The sequence below is a fragment of the Dermacentor silvarum genome, chromosome 4 (genome assembly GCF_013339745.2).
Source record: "Dermacentor silvarum isolate Dsil-2018 chromosome 4, BIME_Dsil_1.4, whole genome shotgun sequence".
In the NCBI taxonomy this organism is placed as follows: domain Eukaryota; kingdom Metazoa; phylum Arthropoda; class Arachnida; order Ixodida; family Ixodidae; genus Dermacentor; species Dermacentor silvarum.
Window position 1 is genome coordinate 103,216,629 of NC_051157.2, and position 11,138 is coordinate 103,227,766.

At 44.3% G+C, this 11,138-nt stretch overlaps 1 pseudogene; it reads right to left on the minus strand.

Moving 5' to 3' along the window:
* Positions 1-7,416: 7,416 nt before the first annotated feature.
* On the minus strand, positions 7,417-7,888 carry LOC119448220 (uncharacterized; annotated as a pseudogene).
* Between the last annotated feature and the right edge of the window lie 3,250 nt (positions 7,889-11,138).

The following is an 11,138-nucleotide window of genomic DNA, read 5'->3' on the forward strand; positions in this document are numbered from 1 at the left end:
TTTCAATATACGTCGCCCACGCGGCCGCGCTGTGAGCTGCATCCGAGGGAGCAGAACCCCCCCCCCCCCCCCCCCCTTCCTCTATCGCTCCGTCACCTCGCACCCCTGCCTCGCGCGCGCTAGTATATCGCACGCTTCCGGCTGGCCTTCCTCCCGCGCGTGCGCTACATTGAGCTGCCATTGCCAGCTCACCTTCGTACGCTTTCACTCGCACACACAGCGTACGGCGCCCGGCGACGATTTTATCGCCGGTGGACTTTACACGGAACCTCACGGCGACGGCGACGGTGACAATGATGGCGACGACGACGGCATAAATGCGCTTGGAGTAATTGCTATCGCAATAAAAGGCACGGACTATAAATGTTATGTTTCATGAAATTTGTCTGTAGGCTGCTGTTCTCAAAATTCCGTTCCTCCTTCCGTCCGTCCATCTGTTTGTCTGTCTGTCCGTCGTGTCGTTCGTTCGTTCATACGTACGTACGTAAGACATCGTACATGCTTCAGTTGACATCGGCTCTTCTGACTTGTCATCTATATATATATATATATATATATATATATATAAAGGGTGTCCCAACTATGATGCACGAAGATTTCAAAATATGCAAATGCCGCGTAGCTTGACAGAACCAAGGTAATGTTGTTTGCCGTCGCTCCAAGATACTCAGTTTATTTTTCGCATTCCGCCTAAATACATAGTTCGTCTTCAATAATTATTCAACTTCTGAATAATATTATATTATAATTAAATTATAATTACATGGAAAGTATGAATGATCACATTGTAGAGAAACATGAAAAGCACCCTGGAACACCCAAGAACACATGTTCAAGATAAAAAGTTGCCGCAGTTTCACCTGAAAGGCAAAGCATCAATTGCGATAGCAAATTTGTAGAGAGCTATACGGAGTAATGATAGTAGCTTTATCACCTGTATAAACTTGGACATGCAGCAGCACCGGCCACACGCAGAACTTGTCGACGCCGTCGGCGTTTTGGTCGCGTTCGCACAAAATGCGTGCGGCGTTGGTGACTATTGCAGGAGCCTCTGATATAAATAGGCACTTGGTGCCGCAGCTAAACGTTGCCTCCCTTCCCTCCCCCGACCCCCCCCCCCCCCCCACGGCCTTTCGCGCGTCGGAAGAAGGCGCGCTTGCTCTACATATATGGTGATTGTAAAGGAGGAAAGAGATGCCTACTTCTGCAGCCCTTAAGGGAGCACGGCGCAGAACGCGCGTTTGTTCTCCGCCGTGGGTTCACTCCCCGTGAAAGCGCGCGTCCCTCGCGCCCTTTCACTCGCACATACAGCGTTCGGCGGCGCGCGGCGACGATTTCATCTCTATTGACGTCATGCGGAACCTCACGGCGACGGCGACGGCAACGGCGACGACGACGGCGACGCCGATGGCAGAAATCTGCTTTGGAGTGTCCATATAATTGCTATCGCAATAAAATGCAGTCTCCCCAGAACAGCTTGGGGCGCGGTGGAAAGCCGCGCTGATCAGCTCAGATCTGCAAGATCAACTATGGGCCATCCAGCGAGCTCGAGAGGCGGCCGGAAGACAGGGTCTCTCTACCGCCCCTGGCGCGGCCTAGGCCCAGGACTCAATCCGCTGGTCTCAATAAAGTTGTTTCACTCACTCACTCATGAAAAGTACCCGACACAGCTTTCATTTACTCAATACGTGCTACATAAAAGTGGTTTTCCGAGCGTGAAAGAAGGCCACTAATACACGCAATATCGCCGCTCGACTGGCCGCTCGAGGCAAATTTCCTTTTTCTGCTGCTGTACTTGAGATGAGCCTAAGACAACGACTGATGTTGTGAATACACATATACGTGCGACTAAAGATAGTAGAGCAGTTTCTATGAAATTGACTCTTTCTGTGCGCGCTGTTATTGCAATAGCAATTATGTGTACACTCCTGGCGCAATTTTGCCGTCGCCGTGATGTTGCGTATAAAGCGCACGCGAGGGGAGCTGACGATCGCGGCTGAATCTGGTGCTCGCGAAGGAGGAAAGCGGAGAGCAAGGCCGTGGGGGATCGGAGGTGAACTGACTATCACTGCTCACTCTCGCGCGCGACAGGGAGGAACGCGGGAAGGCAGCGTGGGAGAGCAAATATGGACACGGTGTCACCGTTAGAATTCACGAGCTCTTGTCACTTTAAAACGTACAAGCTACCTCAAATTGTGTTACTACGAAACCGAGCTAGATAAATAAGAAAATGCACAACAAACTACTCAAATAAGAGTAGTGCGTGCATCATAAGTGTTCATTACCTTAGTGAGGGAGAAACGTTTTGTTGGGAAGGGAGATATTATGCATAAAGAGAAAGGAAGATTGTAGTGAAAAAAACAAGTGTGTACCTATAAAGTAATCGTAAAACAAAAAAAAACATGAAAGCTTGTTAGCGCAAGAAATTGAGCACTCGACAAGGAAATAACGTGAGTCCATGCAGAACATCACTCATTTCTACTGAAGCGGCGCTATCCTTAAGGCTAGGAGAGGAATTTTAAAAGCTTAAAAGCTTACAGCCGTCTTCTGAATTTTTGGGGAGAAGGAGGCTGCCAAAAAAATCCTCTGAGTGTTTCGTAGCCTTGGCCGAGCATTAAAAACATACGACGTTCAAAGGGACATTTTACGCGAAGCAATTTAAAAGCGCACGAAGATTCTCCAGCTAAACGATCACACTAATAATAAAGGCTGCTATTTAAATAGTTTTGTTCTACAATGACTAAAGTTACTGTGAACGATAAGCAAGACTTGAGTCGCTGCATTCCTGACGTTACAACTATTTTATCAAATGTGACTTAGTATTCGGCAGCAAGAGAATCACACCAATATCAATGCCAGCTAGCATCTATCACTTCGGAATATATAAATTAAGTGCCAATACATACCTAATGTAGGCATTTGATGCATAAGTGACAGAATGCGTAGATTAGTCAATGTGTTAATACTGCTCCAGCATTCCGCTTTATTAGGCAAGGTTGGCTATATAAAACGTGGAGTTTCCTTTTTTTTGTAACCATTATTTCGATACAAGAGTTCTTTTTTCCCCTAGTAAGAGCCTTTCCTGCATGAAGTTTTGGATATCTGGGGATTTTCATTGGTAGGACATTTGTTGGTAGGTCATTCATGGACTCTTTGGTAGGACACTGGTCAGTGAAATCCTACCTTCATTAAAGCTCAACTGAGAGAACCGCATATTTTGAAAGCCATTTCACAACCAGATTCCAGAATATGATTTATAAGCAGCCACTCATAGCAAAGCCGATAAAAATTACTGTTTCGTAATGTGAATCAAAAATGATAATCATTAGTACACGCGAGCGATGGAGCCTGTATCGAAAGACTGCTATAAGTAGGCTTCGAAATCCCGCGGCAGCGAGGGTCAAAACCGATCTTGCAAGATGTAATTTGGTTAGGGGCTGACGTTTTCACGAAGCTGTTTACACTTCCAGCTAAGAGAGAGAAAAGTCTTTTGTCTTTCTTTCTTTCCTCCGTAAAATTTCTGCAGAATCCACCTGCAATATTTACGACTCCCTGCTATGTTTTGCTAGATATAAAGGCCGCAGGTATATGCGGCACCATAAAGATCTATCTCAAATTTGAGAGTGTTGATTGATTTTTCTGCATTTCAGTCAACTTGAGCATACGTAGGAAACCTAGAATGAAGGTGATCTTAACGAATAACTATTATGCACACTTTCCTTTGTTTTTACGGTACTGTCTATTGATGCGTTAGTCGTCGATGCAACTTTCGGACACCTTAAAGCGATGTTTCAGCGGAATTCAATCTGGTGGTACTTCTATCACAAGTCTTTCTTTGTTGTTTTCTTCTTTTCGTAAATTCGTAAGCAATTGGCATTTATGATCCTAACATTTCCTTTGAAAAGTCACTTGGGTTATATATTGCAATTTTCCCGTACAAATTCATTACTACCTGACGCTTTTCTGCCTAACAAATGTTCCGAAGAGGCCAGCCTGATGACCGAACTATTAGACTAATACAAAAGCTGACTCAGCCGGTTGCACAATTGCCGGTTGCCACGGCAACCTGGCGGGTTGTCGTGGGCTTCCACGTACTCAATCGCCTTTTTCTTGAAGGCGACGGTGAATTTACGACGGCTTCCACTCATTTTGAAACAAAATGTGAAAAAGCAGCCTGAATGCGATGGCGAAGGCGGCTGTTTACTTCATCGGCTCATTGTTGCAAGACTTCCGTAGTTTTTCCGCCACTGTCCGGTATATAAGACGAGGGTCGACTTTTCGCAATGGTTTTTTGAAAAAAAGTTCGACCTATATTCCGGTTTTTACGGTAGACTAATACAAAGGTCTATTCACTTGCATTAGCATTAACTATTAGTGACTATTCGACGATGTGAGTCAGGCTAAACGTGCAATTGTAAGATTTATGCAGCCCATTTACTCCAGGTATACTCGGTGGCTAGCATGCACAATACAATGTGCGAAGTTCCGTTACAGCCTGATGACTTCGGCTGCAAAATGTTTAGAGCGATAGCTGTTATAAACTCACTACCTTAGTCGTTTTCATTTCTCTGGGTGCCCATTACTGGATTATTCGGAACATAAAAACAAAAACAGTAGCCTGCCAAGGTTTGCACTCGAGACTCAGAGATTTCGAGAGACATTCCGCCAATTCCACTTCCAAAAGTATTGCACCTGCACAATACTGTCTCTTTTGGACGAGAAAAAGAAGAAGACGATCATGATGATAAGCTTTCAAACCCTGTAATGTACCAACAGTGGGTTGTAGGTAAAGACCAGGGTGGTTGTATAATTGCATGTGACTTGAAAAATGATTCTGATGAGGTAGAACGGCGAAAAGAGAAGTGTATTACTCGGAAAATAGGCAACAGTTACTATTAAAAAAGAATATTCGTAGAACAGTTTAGAATGGAAGGAATTAAGAACAATTATAACAACAGTCGTAACGAGAGTATTATTTTGTTATATGCGTTTTTGTTGCTTTAAATAAACAACACATTACCTTAAACATATCACCATGGCTTAGAACTAGTGCCGAAGACCCAAGAGAAATTAATGCCCAAGCAGTTGAATTGCAACTACATTTTTCTTCCTTACTAATCGACATTGCTCGCATGTATCCGCGAAGGTTGGCCTGAACCGACACAGCACGAAATAGTGCAGGATTTACTGCGCTTAGTTTTGAGCCAGCTATTGCGTCACTACTTCGCATCATTGTCAAAGCTGCAATTTTTTTAATGCAAGAGCATTATATGCCCCATTACGCGAAAATTGGGCATCGCCAACGAGCGATGTCAGCAAAAATTTCCCACGGCGCAAAAGGCAAGGACATGCCAAAAATGCTCGGATTGACGGCAAATTTGTCAGGGAGGTTCCTGTAACGAACGTAAATGAATGGCTTTCAAACGAAAATTTGCTACATTTTAGTGTGCGTGGTTGTAGAACCCGGGCCTCCGGGGTGGGAGACGAGCACGCTTCCCCGATGCCACGGCGGCTGCATGGTTCTGGCTGACTAAAGGTGTGCCTAGTGCGTGGGTGATTGCACACGTCACGTCGCAGCCATCTGGCTGACTAAAGATTTCACCAAAGGGACTATAATGCTTTCGTATTCTCCCATGTAAACACTCTTAAGTGTATCTGCCAAATGTTTCGTCTAAGGCTTAAGCTACCATTCCTCAAATAGACACTGGCATCAAGATGCAGCTAACAACAACAACAAAAAAAAAACAGATACACACACACTCAATGCGAAATATTTGATGACGGCGCGGGTATTACAAAAATATCTTTCGTAGAATGTATATTGATTGCTAAAAATAACGATGTTTTTTGATCGCGTCACAATGGCTAAAGTAGCATATTGGTATTACAAAAAATACCTGATTCATAATGCTTTTACAGCACTTTCTAATACAAGTTTTTTTTATCTTTCGAAGCCCACGGGGGACCTACGAAAGGTAAGCATGTGTTCCAACACCAGCCGCACCACAAGCTACAGAGGAAAACTCTGGAGTGAACGGAACTCGTGAAAAGAAAAACACATCTTGCGGAATTGCCCTGCAAGGCTTGTACCTTCTCGACATTCCCTTGGCACCGAGAAGGATGGAGCACATAACTGAACGTGTGTCGTCTGGGGCCGTGTTTAATGGCCCTTGTACAGATGAACTCGGAGAAGAGCAAGATAGGTGCGGCTTCAGCGTCGGTAAAGACAGACTGCGTAAGTCTGCGCCATTTACGATAAGCATTTGTTTCTGTTTTGTGATTTTTCTTATTTCTAAACGTTACTTTTATCATCTACTGTGCGATTTTTCTCATCGTGTCTCCTATTGCGCAATTTCTTCGTTTCGCTTTCTTTCAATTTACACGGGGTCGCTGCCACGTTGGCCAGGATTATTTACGGGTCCCTTGTGTCTCACGAATATCCACGCGACGTCGATGTGACGAAAGTTATATGTGTATTGGCGAAAACGAACACGCTCAAGCTGGAATAAATCAAGTATGTTCGGTGGATGACACTGTGTTTTCTTTTTTTTCGGCGGAGTCTTTAATTACACTAAGGGAGAAAGAGCACGAGGAGTTGTGAATGATCGCGTTTGTAAATTTATACCCTCAGTACTTTTGGTGGGCTCATTTGGCTTCGCTTTCTAAATATCCGCTCTACCTAGAATTTCAACTATAACCATGATATAAGATGGCTTGGCTCAGTGGTGTTGCCCTGCATAAGTGCCCAGTTTCACAGTTTCGGGTCAGCTGGGTGACCATGGACGGATAAGATGGAATCGCAAAGAAACATAGCGTATTTGATCGCCTAAAAAGACTGGGTATATTGCGCACGCTTTGCGATGCCCAATATTGTTCTGGTAAGGAGAAAATTGATTTGCTGAACTTTATAAAACTGTGGATGAACTGCAGCAGTTTATAGCAGGGGGTCAATTATTAAATTTACACACTCATTTTTCTTACTGTCAACAATTCACTGCTGGTTTATGTTGGTGAAAAAAAATCTAAAGCCCAGATGTGTCCTCTGTAATCTACGCAAGATGTCTCAGCTCTGTGTGACTTTCGCTGCATTTTTAACAGCAGAGCAGTCTAAGGTTGAAGTTGATCCCTACGGAGCGATGGTGTTCGCAGTTTCGAGCGAAGTGGAGAGAGAGAGTGAGTGATATGAGGAGAGGAGGTGCAGAGAGAGAAAGAAAGAGAGACAGAGAGCGAGAGAATTAAATAAATAAATAAAACTTTCTTGACGAGACGGGATTCGAACGGTCCGAAGACAGGATACACACGGTCCGAAGGCGAGCGTCATAACCACTAAGCTATTTACCCACATTTTTTTTCTTTATTACCTGGGAGCAGAATCTTCAGCAGCTCAAGAAACAACAATGCGCTACAGGTACACATTCAAAAGTCAGGCAAGCATGTGCAAGCGTCCAATAAAGGCGTTCTATCTGGCGCGGTTTCTAGTGCAGCGTACACACTACGAACGTAGGCAACCGATTCCCGAAAGAACGACCGAGTGCTTCGCGGTGGTTCAGCGTGCCTGTCACACATTCTACTGCGCCAAAGGCTATGTAGTCCAAGGAGTATGAACATGTCATAATGGTGGGTCACAGGGACCTTTAAAAGGTAAGAAACGAATTGTGTATGGTGTGATGTCTAAATCTTTTTAAACTGTTCTTTGGAGAATGTCCCAGAAGAACATGGCATCCCTACAATCGACAAAACATTGATCAATCGTTTGAGCATGTAGACACAAACAGCAGTTTGTAGACCCCGGCACGAAACCGCCCCTTTTTTCCAACCATGTTTTGACAGGAAGGGTTGCCGAATGTAACTTAAAGAAAAAAGCTTTGGTCCCTGGAGGAATGATCATTCAACGAACACACTTAGGTACATCTAGGTAATAACTTTCCTAATAAGGTGCACGATAATGGAGAACAGGAAACAATCTGTCTATCAGTGCAGCAGAAATTTATTTACGGGATGCACTGAAAATATAATCGATGCTAAAGCGAGCCTTAAGAAACTGCAAGCCCTCAACAACCTCTTTCAAGGTGCCCCAAGGAGCCGGTGGTGCATGTCTGACAGATGACGACACAACTATTTCTAAATGGTAATTGATTAATCGAAGTTGTAACACCTCTCTTAGAAATGAACTGTTTACATCACGAAAGAACAATATCTGGGAGACCAGTTGGCTAATAAAAAGGTGTACTAGGCCAAGGGCACCACTCTCAAGAGGAAAAAAAAAGGTTTTCACGCCCCATGGCCTCGACACGTGAGCTCCATACATATATAGGTAGCAAACACACGATGGAAAACTTGCAGCCTAAGTCGGGAGCAGTCTAATACCTGCAGGACGTGCATAAGTCGAGTTACTAGAAACACATTGCAAGCTTCAGCTCGGCTAAATATGGACAACTGCCGACCCTGCCAGCTGTTAACCTTTCGTTGTACTTCTGGAACTTCCGCTGACCACTGTGGATTGCTATTGCGATATTGAGAGAGGGGTACACCTAAGTACTTAAAGTCTTGCCTCCACTGCATACCTGCGAAGTGAGTTGGCATTGTACATCATCATCATCATCATCAGCCTATATTTATGTCCACTGCAGGACGAAGGTATCTCCCTGCGATCTCCAATCTCCCCTGTCTCGCGCCAGCTGATTCCAACTTGCGCCTGCAAATTTCCTTACTTCATCAGCCCACCTAGTTTTCTGCCGTCTTCGACTGCGCTTCCCTTCTCTTGGTATCTATTCTGTAACTCTAATGACAAACCGGTTATCCATCCTACGCATTACAAAGCCTGCCAAGACTCCATTTTCCCCTCTTAAGTAAATCAGAATATCGGATATCTCTATTTGCTGTCTGATCCACACCGCTACCTTTCTGTTTCTTAACGTTAGGCCTAACACTTTGCGTTCCATCGCTCTTTGTGCAGGACTTTACCTGTCCTCGAGCTTCTTTGTTAACCTCCAAGTTTCTGCCCCCTTTGTTAGCACAGGTAGAAAGCAATGATTGCACACTTTTCTTTTCAACGACAGTGGTAAGCTCACAGTCAGGATTTGGTAATGCCTGCCGTATGCACTCCAACACAATTTTATTCTTCTGTAGATCTCTTTCTCATGATCTGGGTCCCCTGTGAGTAATTGACCTAGATAAACATACTCCTTTACAGACTCTAGAGGCTGACTGGCAATCCTGAATTTTTGTTCCCTTGCGAGGCTATTGAACATTATCTTTGTCTCGCGCATATTATTCTCAACCCCACTCTTACACTTTCTCAGTTAAGGTCCTCAATCATTTGCTGCGATTCGTCCCCATTGTTGCGGAACAGGACAATGTCGGCTGCAAACCGAAGGTTGCTGAGATATTCGCCGTTGATCCTCTCTCTTAAGCCTTCCCAGTCTAAGAGCTTGAATACTTCTAAGCATACAGTGAATAGCATTGCAGAGATTGTGTCTCCTTGCCTGACCCTTTTCTTGATAGGCAACTTTCTTCTTTTCTTGTGGAGAACCAAGGTAGCAGTAGAATCCTTGTAGATATTTTCCAAGATATTCACGTATGCCTCCTGTACTCCTTGGTTACTCCTTGTACACCATAGACCAAACCAAAACCCTGAACTCTTCTCAAAGTTCGCTGTTGCATCAGAAGCTGAGCAAGACGGCTGCGTTATGGCAAGGGCAGTCTCTACACTTTTTTTGTCAGTGCAGAAGAAGGCTATGTCATCTGCATAGGCAAGTACTCGGACCTCATTGGATAACAATATGAACCCGTGAAAGCTATCATCCTTAAAAAGTCGTGCGCAAAGCGGTTCCGAAGTACAAAGCGAATAATAGAGGAGACAAGGGACAACCTTGCCTTACCGATGCCCTGAAGTAGATAGATTTACATAGACAACCATTAACTATCAGCCTTGTTGTGCCATTAGCATAACAGGTGATGATTCCTTTAAAAAGAAGAGACGTATCCAATGTTTATGCGTTCTAACACATGAAACAAGGAGTAGTGATGAACTTTATCAAATGCTTTTGCCAAATCAACCTGAACTATTGCAACCTGACCCGCACTTTCTGCTACACACTCTAGCACAGGCCATGCAGCGTGGATATTTGTCTGAATTGATCTTCCTCTAATGCCACATGTTTGATGGGCTCCCACCACTGATTAAATTGCGTATTGAAGGCGCCTAGCTAATATCTTAGCAAATATTGTATAATCCACGTTGCAATGTGATATGGGGCAATACCCCTCAACTTTCTGCAATTTTGTTGCACCACTGATTTTTGGGATCAGTACTGTGTGCCTTTGATAGAGCGTCTTGATACAGCTCAGTCAAGACGAATGCGATGACGTTGATAGAGACATATGCATCAAGGAAGTTGAAGCAACCATTGCTTCGCTAGCTAAAGGCAAAACTGCTCCTGATGGCTTGAGTGCGAAATTTTATCAGTGCTTTTGCTGTATATTAGCTTCCTTTCTGCTTAAAGTGTATGAAGAAGCTTACAGGTTTGGATAACTGCCTGCCAGGCTGTACACCCACGCTTGCAGAACATGCATTTATGGGAACCATATGATTACGTTGTACCGATGATTGGACACGGCTTGTTATGGGCGAGATAAAGAGACCAATTTAAGTATATCACGCGATTACTCTGAGGCAGTTCGTCTTAAACGCCGTGGTCTGTGGCAGTTTTCTAAAACGATTAGGAAGGAGGGGGACCGCATTCGTCTGTCGTTCGATAAACTGCGCGTGAACAATGATGTTTATCTCTGGGACACCATTGGCAATCGGGCTGTGCGTGTGTCTGAGTCTTCTTCCGAATGACACTATCCAAGTCATCATGATGCTTCCGATTGTGCACTACCATCATTGTCAGGACCGAAGTGTTTAGAAAGCATGTGTTTCGTATACACTAACATCAGAAGCGTTACGGCTAAAAGTGTTGCCCTCTCCTCCCTTATCGACTCCACTGGAGCCTCGTTATTGGCACTGACTGAAACGTGGTTAAACGATTATATTACCGACGATAACATCCTTTCATGCGAATCAAGTTTCAATTTTTTTCGATGTAACAGAAAGAGTAGGAGAGGAGGTGGCGTCCTTATTGCGGTTAAGCAAG